At 51.6% G+C, this 15,809-nt stretch overlaps 1 protein-coding gene and 1 non-coding gene across 2 annotated transcripts in view; one reads left to right on the top strand and one right to left on the bottom strand.

Annotated features, from left to right (window-relative positions):
* The window catches only part of THSD4 (thrombospondin type 1 domain containing 4), a 369,969-nt gene that overhangs the window by 149,032 nt on the left and 205,128 nt on the right, over positions 1-15,809 (top strand). The gene's annotated exons all lie outside the window — the stretch shown is intronic.
* On the bottom strand, positions 6,303-6,404 carry LOC118759274 (U6 spliceosomal RNA). The gene has a single exon (XR_004996078.2). It is a non-coding gene; the product is annotated as a U6 spliceosomal RNA (small nuclear RNA).

A 15,809-nucleotide genomic window follows, 5' to 3' on the forward strand; every position in this document is an offset into this window, starting at 1 on the left:
TGAATATCTAAGTCAGACAGTGGTTCTAGAAGGACGTGCAGCTGCCTGGACCTCAGCACAGCCCTGGACCTCTCTCCAACTTCCTTGGAAGCTGCTTGCAGGAGAGAACCAACGGTGAGCCAGGCTGCCTGCGTGAGTGTGTTCAGTACCCACCAGGTAGTGTGGAACTGACAAGGGGATGTGTCTGAGCTTCCTGCAGGGTGCTGCATGCACACGGCTGTCATTCAGGTGAGAGTTTTCAGGCAATTCAAGCTGGGAGCAGGCTCATAGCCCTCTGCACCCGTGGCTTGTTCATCTGTGCTAGCAGCTGGGTGGTTTCATATCACCGAGCTCGTTGGGGAAGCAGGCTGCAGGGCTTCTGTTAGCTCCCCTGGCCTGCAGCTGGTAGGACGAATCACACGCTACAGAGCTGAGCCCACACCTCTTCACTTTTTTCCCCCTCTTCCTTTTTTCCCGTCTTTCTCCAGGCTAGAACCAGCATTGTGTCCCAGCGGGCTAAGCCACGGCTGGCAATGCCCACATCCCGTATCGTTAACCCCCTTTTCCTCCTCTGTTCTCAGTTTGTCTCCCAGGACCCACTAGGGTCTTTCCCATAGGGCTTACAATGACCCCCTTCTGGTGAAAGATGGATGGGAGAACCAACAGGTATTGTGCCAGGAGTGACACAGACCAGCAAGGCTCTGCTCCCATGAGTCACCGTATGGGGCAGGACCTGGGTGCAGTTTAACAGGTGACTATGCTGCAGGGTGGAAGGTGGCAGAGGGGACACACAGCCCCTGACCCAGGGAGAGGAAACTTACTGCCAGCTTTGGTTTCTTTTCCTTTGGCTCAATTTTATCTCCCATCCAGATGGCACCTGTCCGGATGAAGGGGCCATCTCTGATGCCCCCAGCTATGCTTCATGGTGCCAGATCCCTGGCAGACAAGCCTTTTATTCAATGATGGAATGCATGTATTAGCAGCAGTCCGGACTTCTCTTTTCATAATTTATTTATGTGAAAGACAGAGCAGCAAAAAGTAAAGGCGAAAGACAGACAGACAGACATGGTTCACTAAATGGCCACAATGGCCAGTCTGGATCAGGTTGAAGCCAGAAGCCTGGAATTCCATCTGCATCTCCCAGGTTGGTGGCAGAAGTCCAGTATTTGGGCCATTATCTGTTGTCTTCCAGGGTGTACATGAGCAGGGAGCACGCTGGGAACTGGAAAAGCTAGGACTTGAACCAGGAGCTCTGATGTGATGTGGGTGCTACAGGTGCCAACACTGGCACCTATGTGAAGCCCTGATGTGAAGACTTCTGAGGCTGAGATTGCCCCGGGGGGATGGTGGGGAGGGAAATGTGATGGATGATTAGTGATGCCTACCATGGCTGCAGACGTGGGCATCCTCAGTTCCCTGTGACTCCCTGCCCTGGAGCTGGTCCTGAGCCCCTACCCACTAGTCCACATCCGTGGGATACGACGAGGGCCATTCAAGTCCAGAGGCAAGGCTGTGGCTTCTGTTCTGATCCGGGGACCCAACCCCTTCTTTTGCCCCAGTTTGGTTGTCCTGGCCCTGGACCCTGTCCCAGGGATGGCTAGGTCTTTCTGTTGCTGCCAGAGAGCCTCCTTGACTCTGACCCCTCCCCCAGTCATAGTGGGTGGCCTGCCCTCTTGCTGACCTGACCTCACACTTCACCTTTCCCAGCTTCCCTGGAAGCTGGGTTGCATACTGGGTCTCCCTTTGAATGCACAAATCTACCCCCTGTCTTCCCCCAGCCTGGTTCCCATTCCAGAACTCTTCACCCATTGGAGCCTGCTAACATCCCAAGTTCCTGGCCTCTGCCGTCTCCTTAACCTGCCCTAGAACCTTAAACAAAGGCACAGAGAACCAGAGTGTGATAGACAAAAGTGATGTCTGTGGGAGACACAGTCGATCCAGAGACGGGTGGTGATTGGAATGGTTGGTTGTGGAGTTTCTCAGTCCTCCAGCCCTGACACATCACTTCCTGCTGCAGAAGGAACCCTGGCAGAAGGGTGGAGTAGAGGGAAAGTTCTCTGGACTGGGTTAGGAGTGTTGATATGACTGGCACCTAATGGAGAGTCAACCCGCAGGAGGAGGCTGCCCAGCCACCTAAGCCTATGATGCACCAAAGCTGAGAGCTCATCTGATATTGATGGGCAGCTCCCAGAAGGGCGTCACTTGGGTGGCTCCGCTGGTTTCCTGTAGGAGGTAAGGGGAGAAAAGAACCAGGGGAAAGCCCTGGCACAGGCAGGTGTCTGCTGGGAACAGCCACGGGGTGGGAAAGGAGCTGCCAACCTGAGGTGGCTGTGGGTGAGTTGGAATGGAGGCAGATTTTCTACAGCCTCAGGAACCCCAGTGGGGAGTGTGAGACTGGGACCACCAGGGTGGAGGGGTAAAGGAGTCTTCCTGGAAGACAGCAGGAATGAGGGGAGGAAGAGAAAGGGCTGTGACCTCTCCCAGTGGAAGAAGAAGCAGCAGCAGGACCCTCAGGGCCACTCTCAGAATCAGTACCAGGAGGCAAGGGTGCAGCAAGGACGACAGGGCTCAGAAGGGTCCAATGCTTGCATCATTGATGCTGTAGGGACAAAGTGAGAGCAGACCAGGGGGATGGAGGTGGCCTGGGAGGTGAGTTGATGTCTACACTGATAATGTCTTCCCAGGGCATCCCTTGTGCTGACAAGTCTGCAGCATGCCCCTGGGTGCTCAGAACCCTGCACTCTGCTTCTAAGTGCATGGCAGCCCCCTCAAACCCCTGACACAAACACCCTGACCTCTCCCTGGCAGGGAGACAGCTGTGTACATGTCAGGAGCCAGCAGGATGGGAGGGTGGCACTCAGCTCTGTGGGACTCGCCCTTCCGCTCTGTCATGCTTTCGCCCTTCAATGGAATAAGCCGGATTATAGCGTGTTTTCTAACGGAGAGACAGCTTTTGAAAACTCATTCTCTCTCCTAGGTGGGAGGAGATAATTTATTGAAGGCATTTGCTGCCTTAAGAGGCTTTTAAAGGGCTTTGCTCTTGACTGATGTGCGTTCTGCCTGTTGGCTATGGGGACATGGAAACGTGACTGTGTCTGAAGTTCCAGGCTCTCCCCTGGGGAAGGAAATGATTGGGAAGAGAAGAGCGGCTCTCTGGGATTTACCCAGCTGTGGCTCCTGTGGTCAGGAGCTCTCCCAGCAACAACAGGTCCTTTGCCAGGCTGAAGAAGAAACCTCGGTTGTATCAGTTCTGAAGTGGGAGAGGCTGCTGGAGGCTGAGGGGCCCAGGTTCTCACCTTCCAACCCATGGGAGAATTAGAGGCTGAGACGTGGATTGAGGGGTAGCAGTATGGGGCTCTGGAGTGAGCAGTACCTGCCGGGCTCTGGTTATCCCTTGATCAGGAGACAGGGCATTGTGCTCCAGGTGGGGTTATCCAGGGTTGCAGAGATTTCCGGGGCCAGGAGCGGGTGAACTCCTCATTTCCGGAAGTCTCATAGCATCAGGTGCAGGATGGGAGTGGGTGTGTTGACCGTGGACATTTGATGACAGTATTATAAAGACCATAGGTCATCTTGGGTGGATATTTCCAGCCAGTAGTGGTTCCCGTTTTGGCCACAGGAGGGGGTTCATTGGCAGCCCTCGGTGGACACACATTTCCTGTGCTGTGTCTCTGGTACCTGCTGCCCCCTAACCTGTGTTGTAGAGCAGGCTTCTTTCCATCTCTGGGCCTTCATCACGTTAATGTTCTTTTTCATGGAGAGCAGGCCCTCAGAGAGCTCTCCAGCCTCCTTCTTTATAACGGAACTTCAGAAAGCCAGGAATGAGTGGTAGATACATTTGCTTACAGAAAGAGGCGGCAGAGCAGAGCCTGGGTGGTTCCCAACAACAAGGAGGGAGGAGGTGATGCCCAAAGAGACATTGAGGAAGCCGGGAGGACTGGGAGGGTGGGATTGAGGGTCCCTGTCCTGCCAACTCTGGTGTTTCCTGGGGCTGTTGGTGGAGTGGCTGGCTCAACCAGGCATCCAGAAACATCAACAAGCCGAAGCCAGGAGGGAGGGATACTCAAAGCCACATCACTGCCGCCCATATGTTTGTGGGTTTATTTACTTTAAAAAGCAAAGACAAAACAACTCACCCCACCCAACAGTGAGGCTCATGCTTATAAAGCTTTAAGGGAGTGATCTCAAGGCTCCAGCTGCAGAGGCAGGGAGGTGGGGAGAGGGTTGCAGGCAGGGACCCCAGGACAAGACAAAGGTGGAGGGAGACTGTTGGGGGAAGTGCTGTGCAAACTGTGGGAAGATCATCCAGGGAGCAGGGCTCAGAGAGGAGGACCAAGGGCAGCATATGAAAGAGAAAATACAAATGGAAACTTGGCGAAGGTTTGTAGAAGAGCACAGCCAGCGTCATCGGCGTGTGATGCAGCAGATGGGAATGCTGCCACGTGGAAGAGGAGCTGGACAGGTGGGGCTGGCAGGACTCCCCACTTCCCAAGATAGGCCGGCGTCCAGTGTGGTGGAGTGGGAGTCCAGGGCTCTGCAGCATGCAGACTCCCTGCTGAGCCATAAACAAACAGCACTTTTGTTAATAGGAGACTGTGAGGGTCACCAAGGTCCCCAATTCACAGGGTGAGCTTTCTGAAAAGACTGAAGAATTAGCCAGTTGTTTTCCTTGCCTAGGGAGAGCTTGGCACAAATCCTTTGCTTTCCAAGCATGGTGTTTGGGAACCCACAGGCAGGAAAGACCCCCTCTCCTCAGTGCTCATTTGCATCACAGTGCAGGAATCCGGATGCGCATCACTCCCTTTTCCTTGCCCCTTTTGTCATCTCTGGGGATTCCCTGGCAGCCCTGGGCACCAGGTCAGGTTGTTTGCAGGACTCCCAAGGGACCAGAGCAGCTGCTTTTGTGGGTGGCTGGAGCTGCCAGGCACTATGCTTTAACATGAACAACCCAGCTGCATCCCTGCTCTCCGAGCCCTTGTTGTCCCGGCAACCTCAGGTGTGAAATCTACAGATTTTTGTTCGAACCAAGAGGTGCTTAGGAACCAGAGGAGGGCGGGTAGATTGTGTGGGGATGAGCTACAGACAGACTCAAGGAGTCTTTGTCACTTGCTTTTCTTCCCTGGGCAGGAGAGGATGTCTTTTTCCTAGTGAATATAAACTGGTTGAAGTCTGTGTACTTGGAGATGTTAGGCTGAGAATACATTCCAGGAGGCAGACACGCAGCACCTGCCTAGTACCTGCCTCGCTTTCCTCAGAGCTTCACACCACCTGCTTTCAACCTAGACTACCTCTAGGAGCTATTTTAATTTATTTAGAGAAGAAAGGAAGGAAGGGAGGGAGGGAGGGAATCATCGTTCTGGTTAAGTTGAGTGTATACAGTGAGGACTTGGAAATGGGCGTTATGGTGTGGTGTGGGCTGGAAATCTCAGGCATGAAGCTTTGAAGCTTGGAACACAACGGGGACCACTCAAGGACGCGGCTCGCAGGTTTCCTTCTAGGTCCGGGACTCCTCTTCCAGTTCCTCTCTAGGTTCAAGTGGAGGTTACTGTCCCCTGGCCAGGCAGCCTCTAGTTGCCTGCCAGCTGGGGATGTCTGGGCCATCTTCTGATCTTGTGGATTTTCCCTCCAGCCAGAGCCATTCAGTTGGTCCTGGGAGAGACCCAGGCATTTGTTGCTTGGCTGTCAGCAGCTCAGTGCTTTTGTGGTTCATACGTGCACCCGGCAGGCAAATCACACCCGTGTTCAGGATGTCACACGTTCCCAGCAAAACCCCAGCCAGTCATTAGCAAGGACTTAACTCTGCCCACTCTACATAAATCACCATTACCCATCTGTTTGTGTCTCTAACACTGACTATGGCTGTGCTTTCCTTGGCTCCTGCTGGGACTCTGTAATCTGCTCATGCAGCCCCCATGAAGAGGCACCAGGCACTTTCTAGAAGGATGACATGAGTGATGCTCTTGCAGTGGCCACAAAGATACCGAAGGTGATTGTGGTGGCCTTCTTAGTTGGGATCAATAATGTCACCTTCATTTCCAAAGATGGGTGTGTTTCTTTCTGAAAGGGTCTCAGCTGTCCAACTTTTCCTCTTTGCCCAGCTTGTGATGAGGAGGGTAAACAGAAACCCAGAAGGAACATCTCCAGTTCGTGCCAGGAGTCTGGGGAGAGAGCAGCCCAGCTGCTGGTATTGCCCCAAGGCCAGCATGGATCTCACTGGAGGGAAGGTTTCCTTTCTGGGGACAGAAGTGAGGTGTGTGCACAAGGGAGGTAGGGCAATAGTGAAATCTATGCAACGTGGAATTTGCTGTTGTGACCATTTTTTTTAAAATATAGAACGCTTCACAAGTTTACATGTCATCCTTGCACAGGGGTCATGCTAATCTCTGTGTCATTCCAATTTTAGTATATGCAGTGCTGAAGCGAGCACTGTTGTGACCATTTTTAAAGATTTGTGTATTTATTTAAAAGTCAGAGTTAGAGAGAGAGAGAGAGAGAGAATCTTCCCTGCTCTGGCTTATTCCCTAAATGGCTACAATAGCTGCAACTGGGAGAGACTGAAGCTAGGAGCCAAGAGCTTCTTCTGGGTTTCCCACAAGGGCACAGAGACCCAGGCACTTGGGGCGTCTTCTACTGTTTTGTTAGGTGCAGTGGCAGTGAGCTGGATCAGAAGTGGAGCAAGCAGGACTCGAATCAGCATATATTTGGGCTGCTGGGGTTGCACATGGCAGCTTACCCACACACTACAGTGCCAGCCCAGTTGTAATTTGTTATGTGTAGTTCAGTAGTCTTGCAAGCACTCTCATTGGGGTGTGAATGATCTCTGGAAATCATTTCCTTGGTACAGCTGACATAATCGCATCACAAGTGACTCGCAGCCCTGGGCAGCTGCTGTCATTTTGCATACTATCTCTGCAGTTGCTATAGGGCAACATTTCAGACAGACTGTGAAGAGCCGTGGCCTGTATGCATCAAAATACCAAAGCTACTAGGCTCTTGTGTGGAGGGAAGGTTTACTACCAGGGGGCAAGCTAGGAGTGGGGGTAGTGCTTGAATCTGCACTGAGTTCACAATTGGGTGAGCTGGTTCTGAGGGGACGGGCTGGAAGCTGGTCTAGCACATTCGTACTCATCTAGGTTGCTGTCCCGAAAAAGTGGATGCAGATGCCGGTCCGTAGGTACCTCCCTGTCTGCCTCTGCCTTTGGCTGCATTAAATGTACCAAGAATGAAACTGATGTCATTGTGACCAAGGATATAGAGGCTGTTCTTCAAAATTCTGCTTTTGGGACTAGTGTTGTGGCATGGTATTTTAAGCTGACACTTGCAACACTGGCATCCCTTATTGGATTTTCAGTTCAAGTCCTGGTTGCCCTACTTCTGGTCCAGCTCCCTATTAAGATACCTGGGAAAGTAGCAAGGGATGATCCAAATATTTGGATGCCTCCCATACATGTAAGAGACTTGGAGGTGGAGTTTCTGGTTCATGGCTTCATCCTGGACCAACCCTGCTTTTTCAAGTAGTTGGGGGAGTGTATCAGCAGATGGAAGATCTCTATTGTCACGCTTTATGTCTGTCACTCTGCCTTTCAAATAAACAAAATAAGTCTTTTGTTAATAAAAAGATCTACTATTATGTCCTTGGGGAGTTGAGTAAGAAGTAGATTTGCTTGATCCCGCGTTAATTCTGTCTTTGATATCTTGAGGGGGGGGTCATATTGATATCCATAGCATCTGGTGCTATTTTACATTTCCCCCACAATGTCAGGCTTTCAGTTTCTCCATGTTCTTTTCAACACTTGCTGTTTCTTTTCCTTTCCTTTTATTATTTTTTTGCTTGGTAGTATCTGTCCTAAGGAGTGTGATGTTGGTTGTGTTTTGTTTTGAGAGGCAGAGAGACAAGGGGACAGGGCTCCCACTGGCTGGTTCACTATCCAACTGTCTGCCAGAGCTAGGACTAGGCCAGAGTCAATGCCAGAAGCCAGGAACCCAATCTGGGTCTCCCCTGTGGGAAAAAGGAATTCACTGCTTGTGCCACCATGGCTGCCTCCCAGGGTCTGCATTAGCAGGAAGCTGGAGCCAGGGTTTGGAAATGAACTCAGGCTTCTTAGCTGCTGGCTAAATGCCTGCTCTAGGACTGGTTCCATTATTAAGAGGAAAAAAAATAGTAAAACAGTGAACAGTATATCCTACAATATCTCAATTTTTAGAAAAATAGGTATAAATCAGGAAACACTGGCATCTGCCTTTGTACACCTGCTGTCAACACCAAGCAGTATGGGCCCAAGTACCAATACAACCTAGGCTAAAGCCTTCAGCGAGCTTACATTCCATTTTCTCTTTGTCAATCACAGCTCATTGCGTGTTCTTGGGCCATTCTGCTTTGGGGTGACTGTTGATGTGGATTTAACCGGACGGATCAGAGAGGACTTGGAGGGAAAAATGATTCAGGGATTTTTGGATTGCGGAGATGAGCCACGGGAAGAATGATTTTTGTGCAAGTCCAGGCTGGAACCTTGTGTCTCCTTGTTCTACAAAGACCAGTGTCCTTGATAACCTGTGCTTGCCCCTGTGACCAAACTCTGCCCTGTGAGGACTTCCAGCAGATTGAGTTACCAGAGACTTTTCTTGGGTCTGACCCATGTAACAGAGCAGGAAAGTTGTAGGTAGTAAGTGGTATCTGGGAATGCTCGATCAGAGCGTCACCACTTCTTCTGTCAGGCGGGCATACAAAGAGAATGTTTCCTTTCTAGGTAGCTGTCACTGGCTAGGTCTACAAGAGCAAATCAGTGTGGGACTGCTGCTGGGTGGTCAAGGTGCTGCAGGTAGGGCACCTACTTGGAGATTGAACCAATGTCACCTAGGACTGACCAGCTGTGTGCATTAGGGTCATGCGTGTGTGATCCACGGCCTTCATTAAGGTCGCCTGTGCTTGTCGGCTGCAGGAGAACAGCAAGTCATCCTGGAGAGGGAGAGGTGTGCTTGTAGGTGTGATGGCGGAAAGTCTCTCCAGGAGGAAGATTTCAGTATCTTTTCTCTGTGCAGCCTCAGCATCAGTGTGAATCTTACAGGTGGCTATTTGTAAGAACCCAGAAAGAACAGAAACAAGAAGTGAGTGATTCCCAGTGTCCCCAGGGTCTTGGCTGCTTAGCGGCTGGGGTCCCCAGTACAGGCCGAAAACCACAGAACTGGACTTTTCCAGGCAGATTTTCAAGTGGCCATGCTTCTAACCATGATTATCAAGACATTTCACAGGACTGGCAGCTCAGCTCAGAGGGCTGTGTCCACCTCAAGTTACTGCCTAAGGGCAAGGCGAGAACTTGAGTAAAGCCTGGATGCTGTTCTTGGTGGGGTGAAGGGTGGGGGGATTGCCAGTGGGCCCCATAAATGTACGTTGATTGCATTCAGCCTGGAGGTGCTATAAAGTTTCTGCATGCAAATATGGCCTGGGGAAGAGGGGGGTGGGGTGGGGTGGGGAATGGGAGTTCCTATTTACCTAGCAAGTGCTTCTCCCCAGGTTCACTTGACTGTCAGTCTGATCTTAGGGTACCCACTTGAACACATTCTAGAAACATAGTTCACAGGCGTGGTGCCTCCAAGGACACAATCCTGGCAGGTGGCAGAGCTAGGACTCAGCAGAGGCAGGCTGCTGGATGCCTTCGCATCCACCTCTCCAGCATTCTGCTTTTACTCCCAGCTCTTCCTGCAGGGAGGTCCAGGAGATCTCTTAGCATACTGCTGGGGCATGCCTGCTGCCACTTACCATGATTGCCATGCCTGCCAGTGGGCATCCACACAGGAGTGGACCATCTGAGCCCCTGGGAGGAAGACACAAGCCATCAAGACTGAGGCCTGCTGGGACAGGATGGGATCTCTATGCCTGTGCAGGTCCCGCTGTATCTGGCTTTGTGGTAACAATGCCTGCCTGGGTAGTTGTCTGTTTAGCTCCCCCCCCCATGCTAAGTCATGTAAATGAGCTTGCCTATCCCACTGAGAAGCTGATTAAGCTGATTTTAATGTGCTCTGAGCTGCCCTAGACACAGCAGGGAGGCAACAGAGAAGCCCCCAGAATCCTAAGCGGCTCCAGCTCCAAGCACCTTGCTGAGCCCCCTGTTCTGACTATGAAGTTAGGAGGTGGCCCAGCTGCTTCCTTAAGGACATGTTCTGCTCAGGGTTCTCCAAGGCAGACACCAGAATGAAAGAACTTGGAGCCAGCAACAACAACCACCACCACCAAGAAAAACACAACTACTGTTGTCAACAATGTAGCGGACTTGCAGAGAAAAATAATGTTGTGCCAGATTTTGATATCCCCAGAAAATCATCAAGTCTGAAGTCCGTGCTAACACAGTAAAGGTGGTCTATTTAGGTTAGCCTAGGTCTCCCAGCCACCTCCCCCCAGCCCAGCAGGGCTGGGCTGGGGGGAGGGGCAGCCGCAGCCAAGGCTGCTGCAGGATCAGCAGGGAGGGCAGAAGAGGAGAGAGCCCCCAGGTTGAACAGCACAGGGTTCTTACACATTTTAGGCTATTAATTATACAGTCATGATTTAGCAGGCTTCTGTTGGTGGGTTTGAAGGAAGCAATTTTCAAAAAGCACAAATTGGTGAGCTATAGGGTGGTGGATCTTATCAAACACCAGGTACTTCCTTCCTGAGGAGTGTTCTGCCTATGTGACCTGGAGGTGTCCTGCCAGGCGTCACATAGACTGTCAGGCCTGGAGTTCACACAGCCCCCAGCCAAGCCATTAAAGCAGAATCACAAAAGCAGGAAACATCTAGGTTCTTCAATAACTTCTCTAGTTATGCCCAGTGTGAAATTGCTGGCAAATCCTCCAAAATGTTCATGGAAAACTGAGTAACAACACAGGTTAGGTTTGGTGCAAGGAATTCTAAAATCCACACATGTGTAGGTGTGTGTGTGTGTGGTGGGGGATCTCTAAAAAGCACTCGGAAAATGCATATTAGAAAAATACATGCATGGATTTCAAAAATACTCTGCACCAAAATGAAATTTCCTATTGGGTCAGGCATTGTGGTCTTGTTAAGTCACAACTTGTAACTCCCACATCCTGTATCAGCGTGTCTGAGTTTGCATCTCACCTTGGCTTCCTACTGTGGTTCAGATTCCTGCTCACGTGTATAGGAGTCAGCAGATGATGTCCCACCGTTGCATCCCTGACACCTATTTGAGGGACCCGGATGGAGTGGCTGGCTCCTTTCGAATGGACTTTTGGGGAGTGGATGTGAAATTGTTGCAGAGAGTCCTCTGGCAGTATGGAGCACAGCACGGCTGAACGTCACACTGAAGCACTAGTTTGAAGTATCCTCTTATTGCACACATACAGGGATAGACACACCTGCAGGTATACAGGGTACATGCATGTACACAAGCACACACACATGTGAACAAAATGTGCACACATACATGTGCACATGTCAGTCCACACATCTGCATCCTACAGAGCATGCACACATATGTGAGTGCATAGTCATGTTCACACGACCATAGCAAGGGCCAGCAAGCCAGCCCTCCTCCCCCACCGCGTGTTCCTTGCCCAGGGGTGTTTTACATGTCCCTGGCTTCTGAGACGTCATGGGGCTGCTCGTGCCCGAGTTCATATCCTGTACTTCTCGGAGCTCCCACAGCCTAAGCCTAACTGTTATCCTAGAAGACTTGCAGACATTTTGTGCTTTCACATGTACGCATGTGCCCTCCCACAGAAATAGATGGACGTGTCCCCAGGCCGTGAGAAACAAGGGCTGACCCCACCACTGCTTCAGAGGCTGCCAGGCTGCCATCCTGATGCTGGCCGCGCTGGCCTGCTACTGACAAGGACCTCCTTTTCAGACTTTTGTGTTTTCTTGAATGCAACATTTTGAGACAGGACGCTGCATGTCACACAGCTTGACGAGTCGTGAACAGCATTTGTTTTCAGTCACTTACCCGGCTTTGGATTTGCTATGATGCGAGAGAGCAAGACAACGTATCAGGAAAGGGCTGGGGATCATGCGCCAAATGGAACGGAGACGATTCCCGTGAGACCGCACGGCTAGGAACTTCCCACTCCTGGGCAGCTGCTGCTGCTGCTGCTGCTGCTGGCCCCTGTGCTGTCTGCAGCAGGCACAGGCTGCAAGCCTGGTGGGATTGTTCCTTCTTTCCACAAGGACGAATGATCCTGGAGGATGGGGGATGCTTGTCTGCCTTGAGAGCCCCATCTGGGGTCAGCCACCTCTCCTTCCCGTTCCATGCCAGCCATGGGAACTCAGTCACCTACTTGGATGCAGGTGTTCCTGGCCCTGAGTGTCTTTCTGTCCATTGTGATTTTCTAATCTTCCCTGCCCCTGGCACAGGAAACTCTGCCATACTTGTTGTAGACCTCCACGGGATTATAGTTGCCCCTGGGGGGGTTAACGACCTGCATCGGCATTTACTTAAGCAAAGACTGTGGTGGACTTGGCTCAGTACATATTCCTGCTGGGTGGATAAATTCCTAAATGCATGCAGAGTGACTGTCCCTGCAAGCAAGGGACTGTGCCTGGCACTGCCCTGGGAGCCTCAGGGAGCTGGGCTTCTGCTCCAAGGAGTTAGAGACTTGGGTGGGGACACTGGGAGTTGGAATTCTGCTTCTGAGTCTAGGTGTGAATCCTTTGGTGTCATTTTTAAAATGTTTATTTCTATTGGAAAGGCAGATTTATAGAGAGAAGTTGAGACAGAGAGAAAATGATCTTCCATCTACTGGTTCATTCCACAAAAGGCTGCAATGCTTGGAGCTAAGCCTGTCCAAAACCAGGAGCCAGGAGCCTCCCCTGGGTCTCCCATGTGGGTGCAGGGTTCCAAGGCTTTAGGTCATGTTCCCCATCTCTCCCAGGCTGTAAACATGGAGCTGGTTGGGAAGTGGAACAGCTGGTATCCCTGTGGAATGACGGTGGTTGCATACAGAGGATTAGCCAGTTGAGCCATCATCCTGACCCCAGATTTGGTGTCATTGTAGCTCTCTGAGCCTCAATTCATGATCTGTGAAATGGGATAACATGAGCTACTTGGCTGAGGTGTGGAGCTGATAAGAGCCCATGCAGGTGCAGTGTCACACAGAAGTACTTGGCACTTCGAATGCACCACAGCCATGCTGGCTGCTGTTGAGATCAACATAAAAAGCTGTGTAATGTTTAACAAAAGTGTGGCAGGTCTCTGCCCTGTCCGCAGCTGCAGATTTGTGTAAAATGCTGAGTCAGGTGAAGGGCAGATGCTTTCTAGGTGCAGTGTCTACGTGGTGAGAGGCTGTAGGATCAGAGGAAGGTTTCCAGGAGCAGGTGGGCAAAGTCAAACCCAGAAAGTAAGCAACCGGGCCCGGCGTGGTAGCCTAGCAGCTGAAGTCCTCGTCTTGCACACATGAGGATCCCGTATGGGCACCGGTTTTAATACCAACGGCCCCGCTTCCCATCCAGCTACCTGCTGCAGTCTGGGAAAGCAGTCAAGCATGGAACAAGGACTTGAGCCATTCGCTGCTACTTTCCCAGGCACATCATCAGGGAGCTGGACTGGGAGTAGAATAGCCAGGACTGGAACTGGTGTCACAGTTCCAACTCCCACACCTGGCTCTTCTGGCACAGGCTGGTGAGGGCCTGTGCTTGGGCTGCGACAGGAGAATCCAGGGTGACTGAATGGTATTGCTGGTGCTATAGTCAAGGGGGTGGGGAGAAGAAACTTCTAGAATGTGTGCTGCCACTGATGGCAATCGTCCTGTTTGTGAGAAGACTGAACTGTGCCTTAGAAATGCATCCATCCTTGATGACCCTGCAGAGGATTCCCAATCCAGGTCAGAGAGGGGACAGCCCTACCCAGTCCTGTACAGGTGGCAGGGAACTGTTAGGGCGGCCAGGGAAGGGGACAGGGGCTGGGCTCTAGAGACCCGGAAGTGCCATGGAGTAAGAAGTGAGACTTCCTTCAACTGAAGGCTTTGAGGAAAGCAGAAGAGTCAGGGAAGACTGGTGGAGACCCAGCCGCAGTGGGCGACTCTTAGGGGACGAACCTCCTTGAAGCATCACAGCCATTGCCGCTGGCAGTGCAGCCTGCCAGTGTGCATCCAGCAGAGTGGGGGCATGGCCCTCACAAGGCACTGTTTAAAGTTGAGGTCTGCTGTTTCCTGCCCAGCAGGTGGTAGGGGCGAGAACAAGTCATTTCAGCTTGCCTGAGCTTCCAGTGTCCCAATCCTCCACCCACTTGGGGTTAGCAGAACTCATCTGCACAGACATGGTACCTGATAGGCCCTCAGTAAACAGCTGACTTGCAATGATAGCAGTAGGCCCTGCCACACCAGACTGCTAGAGAGGGCTTGTCCTTCGTGCAAGTCCTCTGTGGCCATGGTCTTGACTGGCCAGCTTACAGCTGTCCTGCAGAGGACTCCCGATCCAGGACTATTTGGGGAAACGGGCATCATGTGATCATGGTTTCTACTGGTAATGTGATTGCTGTCAAGTTCTTTCTGCATCCTGGCTCAATTGCACATCCTTGAGAAGCAATTCTCAGTGTGGTTGCTGGACCAACAGCACTTGGTAGCATCCGGAAACATGTTGAAAATGGAAATTGCTGAGCTTCTTTCTGGTGTTTCCTGAAGGAAACCCTCTGGGGTACAAACTGCAAGCAGAGTGGCTGTTTTGGTGAGACCTTTAGGTGTTGCTGTGAGAGCTGAAGTGGCAAGTGCTCACTTAGCATGACCGGCAGAGCTGTGCGTGAGTGAGGACCATGCTGCAGGGGCAGCCGGACGTCCAGGGGACACCAAGCCAGGGACACCCAAGCTTTAGCAAATATGTTTTTGTTGTTTCTGACCCACATACCCCAGCCTGTTGAGGCCATCAGTCTAGTAAGATGAGCAAGCTGTGCTGTGTGGATTCACTCGCTGTGCTGCAGGTGTGGGCTCTCAGGTTTGGGACGCCAGGTAGCAGATCAGTTCGTTTAATTCCCGTAATGGAAGGCACTGCCAGTAGCTTCCTTCTTAGCATGGGAAAAGCTCAGGATGAAAGTCATAGCTGACTTTTTCAGGTTGGTTTCTAATTCCTGAGAAGAGTTGGGATTCTTAGAATCATTTTCCATAACTGTGTCCTGGAAAAGGCAGTCTCAGGCATGGGGATGGATGCAGTTTTGAAGGGCCTCATTTGAGTCAGGCCCAGAATTCTGAATCCAAGGTCAGAAAGATCCTCCATGGAGACAGTGGCCTGCAGTGCCCTGGCCCTGGGTGCCCCTGGGTGACTCCCCAGACCAGAGGCTGCCGCTCCACTTCCCTGCCTAATATAAACAGCTACGTATCTGTTCTGTTTAACTCAGGCATATGTGCTGCAGGTCTCAGCCACATGTTTCTAATTTGTTTGCAGTTCTCTTTTGAGCGTATGTTGGGGAAAACACCCTGCAGGTCCCCAGCTTTAGGATCTGTGTTTACAAGGTTGCTTTCCTCCAACAGGGACATGGGCTATTCCACCAGGAAGTGAAGCCAGAGCCTGGAACAGGAAGTGAGGGCTCTGGGACAGACATGAGGTGGAGGTGTACAACATGAGCACAGACGAGAGGTGTGCAGCGTGAGCTCAGACGTGAGGTGGAGGTGTGCAGTGTGAACACAAGACGAGAGGTGGAGGTGACATGAGGAGCTGTGCAGTGTGAGCACAGACACGAGGTGGAGGTGACGTGAAGTGGAGCTGTGCGGTGTGAGCACAGACACAAGGTGGAGCTGTGTATTGTGAACACAGACGTGAGATGGAGCTGTGCAGTGTGAACACAGACGTGAGGTGGAGGTGACGTGAAGTGGAGCTGAGTGGTGTGAGCACAGACATGAGGTGGAGGTGTGTA

Source organism: Ochotona princeps, chromosome 6 (genome assembly GCF_030435755.1).
Source record: "Ochotona princeps isolate mOchPri1 chromosome 6, mOchPri1.hap1, whole genome shotgun sequence".
NCBI classification, from domain to species: Eukaryota; Metazoa; Chordata; class Mammalia; order Lagomorpha; family Ochotonidae; genus Ochotona; species Ochotona princeps.